We start from the raw sequence: 7,645 nt of genomic DNA, 5'->3' as shown, positions 1-7,645 counted from the left end.
TATCACTTGCATTTCACAGGGGAGACACAGAGGCACATAGCATCACAGGATTAGAGAACTGGCCTATTTGCCAGTTGCCAGCTACTCAGGAAGCTGAGATTTGAGGATCTCAGTTTGAAGCCAGCCTGTGCAGACAAATTTAAGAGACTCTTATTTTCCTTTATCCACCAAAAATAATTAAAGCCAGAAGTGTATGTATAGCTTAAGTGGTAAAAAGCATCAGCCTTGAGTGGAAAAGCCAAGTAGAATGCAAGGTCTTAAATTCAGCACCAGTACTGGCAAAGAGAGGGAAGAAAGAAGGAAGAAAAGGAGAGCAAGCAAGCAAAGGAAGGAAGAAAGGAAGGGAGGGAGGGAGGGAGAGAGAACAGAAGGAGAGAGGGAAAAAAGAAAGGAAGAAATGAGAGTGGGAAGAAAAGGAAGAAAAAGAAGAAGGAAAGAAAAAAAGAATGAAGGAAAGAAAAGAAAGAAAGAAAAAGAAAGAAAGAAAGAAGGGAGGGAGGGAGGCAAGGAGGGAGGGAGGGAGGGAAGGAAGGAGAAGAGGAGAGGGGAGGATGGACAGAAAGAGAGAGGGTGGAGGGAGGGAAAGAAGGACAGAAATAAAGAAGAAAGCATATGGACAAGCAAAGCAAGGATGGAATAAAGGAAGCAAAGATAGGAGAGGGGAGAAAAGGGGAAGAAATACAGAGCAGGGAGGGAAGGAAGGAAGGAGGCATGGAGAGAGGGAAGGAAAGACAAAAAGAAAGATAAAGAAGGGAAGAAGGAAGGGAAAGTAGAAGGAAGAAAGGAAGAAAGAAAAGAAAAAAGGCAGGGAGAAGGGATTCCTTCTCTTCTGAAGAGAAAAGAAAAAAACAAAGAAAGAAAGGAAGGAAAGAAGGAAGGAAGGAAGGAAGGAAGGAAGGAAGAAAGAAAGAAAGAAAGAAAGAAAGAAAGAAAGAAAGAAAGAAAGAAAGAAAGAAAGACAGAAAGAAAGAAAGAAAAAAGAAAGAAAGAGGGGCTGGGAAGGTGTCTCAGTGGTAGAGTGCTTGCCTTGCATGCCTGAAGCCCTGGGTTCGATTGCTCAGCACCATATAAGCAAAATGAAAAAAGCCGGAAGTGGAGCTATGGCTCAAGTGGTAGAGTGCTAGCCTTAAGCTGAATTGTTGAGGGACATCGCCCAGGCCCAGAGTTCAGACCCCACGACTGGACCCCCCCAAAAAAAAAACGAAAGAAGAAAGAAAGAAAGAAAAAAGAAAGAAAGAAAGAAAGAAAGGTAGGAAGGAAGGAAGGGAGAGAGAGAGAGAGAGAGAGAGAGAGAGAGAGAGAGAGAGAGAGAGAGAGAGAGAGAGAGAGAGAGAGAGAAAGAAAGAAAGAAAGAAAGAAAGAAAGAAAGAAAGAAAGAAAGAAAGAAAGAAAGAAAGAAAGAAAGAAAGGAAGGAAGGAAGGAAGGAAGGAAGGAAGAAAGAAAGAAAGAAAGAAAGAAAGAAAGAAAGAAAGAAAGAAAGAAAGAAAGAAAGACGGAAAGGAAGGAAAAAAGGATGCCCACTCAAAGGTTTTTATGAAAGCTAAATGAGTTCTTACACTTCAAGCATTTAGATCAATACCAGGTACGCAGTAAGCTCTATGGGAATATTGATGTGTTTATTTTATCCCCCTTGGCATATAAGGATGACACAAAACCAATCCTTGTTAATGCTTCTGCTCTCTGTCATTTTCTTTTCATTAGTTGGAGATTTTCAGAGCATTTTCTTTGAAATAATGATATTGCTGAGATGCATAGTTGAATTTATCGTCATTGAAATAATTCAGATAAATGAGGGCATGAGAGTAGACAAAAAATAACTTTATCACAAAATAATCACAGCTTCAAACAGTACTTACAAAGTCAGACACAGGGACAGACACACACACACATGCACACACACACACACAAACACAGAGAGAGAGAGCGAGCAAGCGAGAGAGAGAGAGAGAGAGAGAGAGAGAGAGAGAGAGAGAGAGAGAGAGAGAGAGAGAGAGAGAGAGAGAGAGAGAGAGAGAGAGAGAGAGAGAGAGAGAGAGAGACTAATAGATCCAGGCAGTGGTGGCACACCTGTAATCCTAGCTATTCAGGAAGCTGAGATCTGAGGATTGAGGTTTAAAGCCAGCCTGGCAGGAAAGTCTGTGAGACTCTTTATCTCCAATGAACCATCAAAGAGCCAGAAGTGGAGCTATGATTCAAGTGGTAAGGTGCTAGTCTTGAGCAAGGAAGCCTTGAACAAAGAAGCTCTGGAACAGCACTCAGGCCCAGACAGAGTTCAAGCCCATAACTGGTATATGCATGCAAACCCCTCCACCCTGACACACAAATAATGGAAAGAATGAAGATCCTCAACACCCTCAAAGTGTCTTCTTAATTTCAACCAGCTTTAAGTATCACCCCAGCCCAGAGAGGTTAATACATAGCAACAGGCCTCATAGGGTATTCACACCAGCCCCTAGTATGGATCTCTGCATTTTATCTCTGCCCCCTGCCCCTGGCCCGTTCCTGGATCTCTGACCCTGATAACCAGCATTATACTTCCAAGTTAACCTTTTTTTTCTTGTTTTTAGTTTCCATATATGAGGTACTCATCTTTCTGCATCTGACTTACTTTACTTAGCATGATGATTTCCACTTCCTGCAAAGGATAGTCTTTCCCTATTCTTCATGACAAATATTCCATTCTACATAAACACCACAATGATTTTGTTTGTTCATCTTCCTATAGGTACCAAAGCTGATTCTATATCTGAGCTACTATGAAGAGCATCTCCATAAACATGGATGTGCAGTTGACTCTTATAAGCTGACTTTCTTCTTTCCTTTGCATGGATATCTGAGAATGGATTGTACCCTCACCCCTTATTTTTAGGTACAGATCTAAGGCACCCATTATCACCTCTTTCTTAAGCCAAATTCTCCACCCTAACACTCATCTGAAATAGATCTGATTGTGTGTGTGTGTGTGTGTGTGTGTGTGTGTGCGCATGAGTGTACACATGCCAATCCTAGAGTTGGAACTCAAGACCTGGGCACTGCCCTTTAACTTTTTGTCTCAAACTTGATGCTCTACTTCTTAAGCCACAGCTCCACTTCTGACTTTTTACTGGTTTATTAGAGATAAGAGTCTCACAGATTTCCTGTCCAGTCTGGCTTCAAACCTTCAAATCTCAGCCTCCATTGTAACTAGGATTATGAGAGTGGAGCCTTCATGTCTTGGAAGACCAGATATCTTGATGCCCATGTTTCTGATTCTTATCTTGCTTTCTCTCTCTACCACACGCGTGTGCGTGCACGCACACACTCACAAACACACACACAAACAGAGTCTCTCAGTCTCTTTCTCTCTTTAATTGGTATAGGGCTCAGGGGGAAATGTTACTAGTATCTACTGATTGCTCCCAACAAATAATATCTGTTGCTATCTATCATCACCAATATTTTATTTTATGCAGATGTTGCTCCAAGCAGAACTGCCAGACGTTCGCAGCTTCCTTGGGTCCTAGTACACAACTGAGGTGGCTCTAATACCTCTGGGGCAAGGATTGTTATGCAATACCAATCAGCCTACAACACTGGGAAGTCAAGAATGAAACAGACCATGGTCTTGAACTCTTGGTAACCTTGGCTCTCAGAATGAGCCAAACACAAAGCTCCTTTCAGACATTTGCTCAGGGTCCTCTTTGATGCATAACTTATTATCATTGGGAACCAAAGCTTGAGGAGTCACTTTCTTAATGTCCCTGGCTATATAGCTTTCACCTTGGGTGTCCCCACAAGGTTTGGGTGAGATGAGATGCAGGATTCCATAAAGGTGATGACATGTCCAGTCTATTTTGGCTCCACAACTCTCCTGGAGCCTGGTGTCTGGGCTGAGGGTGATGTGGCTATTTCTGTCTGAGCACAGGAGATTCAGTGGCTGAGGCTTCCATGTCCCTACTTCTGACTGCATCGTGATTGCTGTGACACTGAGTGTGGGGGCGGGGCACTGTGACATCACAGCTTTTTTCCAAAGCCTGACACTATAAGTGACTCATATTGAGAGCACAGGCTATGGCTGTCGGCCTGACTTAGTATAGCAGACTTCTTGAGTCACCCATTAGTTGTGTGATGAAGGCAATTAGATAGATACCAGGAGAACTGGAAGTGATCTTCATTGTCCCCTCCCCCCTTATGAGTCTGAAAGTCCTGGCTGTAGTATTCAGGAGAGAGGGCCTGAAGGCAGTGTGGGGGCATCTCCAAGGAGCTTTGAACTAATATTCTCCCGAGGCAAGATGTATCACAATGCTTTACATCACAGTAATAGCATACTTAGGCACATTTTAACTCACTTCCCAAGATGCCTGGAGGGAAGGGGCAATGGATTGGACTGTGGCTTTTTGAGTCACCAAGGAACAATATTTTTGTCCGATCTTGTTAGAAATCAAGGATGGGGCTAGGTGCTGATGGCTCATGCCTGCAACCTAGCTGCTCAAGAGGCTGAGATCTGAGTATTATGGTTTGAAACCTGCCTGGGCATGAATGTCCAGAGACTCTTCTCATCAGCAGAAACTAGGAGTGGAGGTACGGCTCAAGTGGTAGAGGGCTAGCCTTGAGCAAAAAAACCAAGTGAGATTGTAAGGCCTGAGTTCAAGTTTCCAGTTCCAGCATGAAAACGAACAAAAGTAGAAAGAGGGAGAAAGGGAGGAAGGAAGACAAGAAGGAAGAAGAGGATAAGAAAGAGGTGGAGAAAGGCAGAGAAAGAAGGAGAGGAAGGAAGGGAGGGAGGGAGGGGATGAGAGAGAGGAAGGGAGAAAAAAAGATATAAGTGATGGCTTTATTAGGTTTTTATTTTTATTATTTTTTATGTCATTTTATAGTTATGTATTAATATATTTTATATTATTTATATTATTTTATTATTATGTTTGATTGTTATTATTTTCTCATAGGAGAATATCAAGAGCAAGAAGAAAATGATGAAGAAAAACATTGCTCTTTTTATGCATCTCTCCCCATTTTATCAAGGTAGAAATCTTCTCCAAACCCAGAAAACATTCCCTCAGCTCTCAATGGTCAGGAAAGAACTGCATATGCATCACTGGACCAATCACTGGCAGATTGCAACAACTTTAATTAACCTACTGTGAGTCATGTCTTGGAGCTGGAATCACTGTTCTCTGGACCAGGAACATGTCCATAAGAAAAGAAGGAATGACCATTAACGGCAGGCGATCAGCCATGTCTGTCCCTTGCTGAACGTTTGCAAAATTTGGTATTATTTTTGTGCCAGTACTGGGGCTGGCACTCAAGATCTTAGACTTTGACAGCTTTTTCACACAAGGCCAGTGCTCTGGCTTTTGGCAGGTTCTTTGGAGATAAGGGTCTTGAGGATTCGTTTTCCCAGACTGGCTTCAAACCACAATCCACAGATTTCAAGCCTCCTAAGTAGCCAGGATTACAGGCCTGAGCTAATGACACTTGGCTGCAAAGTACTTTGCTATATGGAATCAGACACGTTCTTTCCTTCGCCTACTTGTGTTGGGGTTCAAACCCAGGGCTTTGTACATGCTAGACAAGTGCTCTGAAACTCTGCTACAGTCCCAGTCCTCCAGGGGTTTTTGAGATAAGGTCTTTGTCTGTAGCTCAGGCTAGCCTTGAACTTACTGTGCTACCCAGAGTGGCCTCAACTTCCCCAAGTGCTAGACTTTCAAGTTTGCAATGTGAATAACCATGCCAACCAGACACTATCTCTTAATGATAGTGTCTCCATAGTCACCCGTTGCAGCTCCGCAATGATGACTTATTCAGAATAAACACAACAGGCTTCCATACACGAACTTAAAATACATCTGAAGTGGAACATTCTGTGAAGTCTTTTCTGCTTAATGTAGTGCAAAGCTCCAGAGTCAGCCTGTGTGGGTTCAATGCCCTGCTCTACTATTTACTGGTTAAGTGACTGGGAAAATGTCTTTAGCCTTTCTGAATCAACATGGCTTTTTGGACAACAAAGATAACAGTGCTTACCTCTCAGGGATCTTTGTGAAAATGTATTAAATACATTTGCATAAAACACTTAGAAAAACAACTTTGGATTGGTGGACATTTACGTGTCTATTGTTATAATGTGACCATTTAAAAAGTGTTTTGTTGCTTTCTTCCAGCAGCATTCTATGCTTCTGTATCTCTGTTGGAAAGCAAAAATAAGATGCTTGGCAGTGGTATCTCACATCCGTAATCCTAGATCTGTAGCCAGATCCCAGGAGACTGAAATCTGAGGATCACAAGTTCAAAGCTACCCTGGGAAGACAAAAAAAAAAGTAAAGGGACTCTAATCTTCAATTAATCAGCAAAAGCTAGAAGTGGAAGTGGAACAAAAAGTCAAAGAAGAACCCATGGCCCAGAGTTCAAGTCCCAATAACAGAACAAAAATAATTTACGTAGAAATAGGGACTTAAATCAGGTCCACTACCCTGGGACTCACTAGTTGATCGGAATGTGTGTCTGCCCTTCCTGTTCTTCATGTGGAAAACTAACCCAGTGTTTGAGTACCTGGGTAAAAGAGAACAGGGAGAGGGTGACAAGCATGCACAGAAAGAGGCAGGACAGAGATGGAAAAGAGTAGAGGGAAAGTTAACCAACCCTAGGGCTCTGGGTCAGTCACCTGTGTAGCCAGAGGCTTGACCCAGCTTTGGATAACTCTCGATCTCTTTCCAGTCCTGAATAAAACATATAGTTTTAAATCACTTTGTATCATCAAACCCCATAAGCAAGGAGGCCTTTTGCCATTTTGCATGCAAAATGAGCAAAATAAACAATGTACCCCATGCCATCATGAACTTTAGACTGTAACCCAAATATAAAATATGGAAGGGAGGGATTTGGTCCCTGAAGACTGCCACTCTAGCATCCTTTAATCCAAGCTCTATTACTGGCTGCTTTATTATTTATTAGAGAGATCTCCTGTATGTGTTTCTACAGTCAGCAGATATTCATTGAGAACTATCTCTATGCCAGACTTTCAGGCTTACAAACTGAAGACATGATCACAAACAAGATAAACCCAGGTCCTTCCAGTCAGGAAAAGGAGAAAGAAAAAATAGAATGTAATGAGGTAGTTTTGGAGTTTCAATTCTTTATAAGTATGACAATAGTTGAGGCCTATGAACCATGGATTGGAAATGTCTGATGCATATTCAATCAGATAAGCAGAGTGAGTGTCCTACCACACAACACACTGACTGCAAGCTAGGGCAACTTACTATGTATTTATATGATTCAATTTCCTATTTAAATTATTTCTGTAAACTTTTAAATTGGTAACTATGAACATAATTATACTTATGCCCAGAGATGGAACCAAATGTAAAACTCATTATAGCTAGCAAGCTAGATAGTTATTCAGCTAAGGAGTTAGATGGATGATAGATAGATAGATAGATAGATAGATAGATAGATAGATAGATGATAGAAACCTAAATATTTTCAATTGAATAACAACAAAAAGTATAAAAGTATAGTATGTAAGCGCCCAGGCCCAGAGTTCAGCCCCACAAGCAGACCAAAAAAAAAAAAAAAAAAAAAAGAAAAGAAAGAAATCAGAAAATGTGTCAAAATAAGAAACAAAAACAGTCAAGAGGTCAAATACAGAAATGGCAGAAATAAAAT

The sequence above is a fragment of the Dipodomys merriami genome, unplaced genomic scaffold (assembly GCF_024711535.1).
Source record: "Dipodomys merriami isolate MVZ:Mamm:240054 unplaced genomic scaffold, mDipMer1.0.p SCAF_706, whole genome shotgun sequence".
Classification (NCBI taxonomy): Eukaryota; Metazoa; Chordata; class Mammalia; order Rodentia; family Heteromyidae; genus Dipodomys; species Dipodomys merriami.
This window is presented reverse-complemented; position numbering follows the sequence as displayed.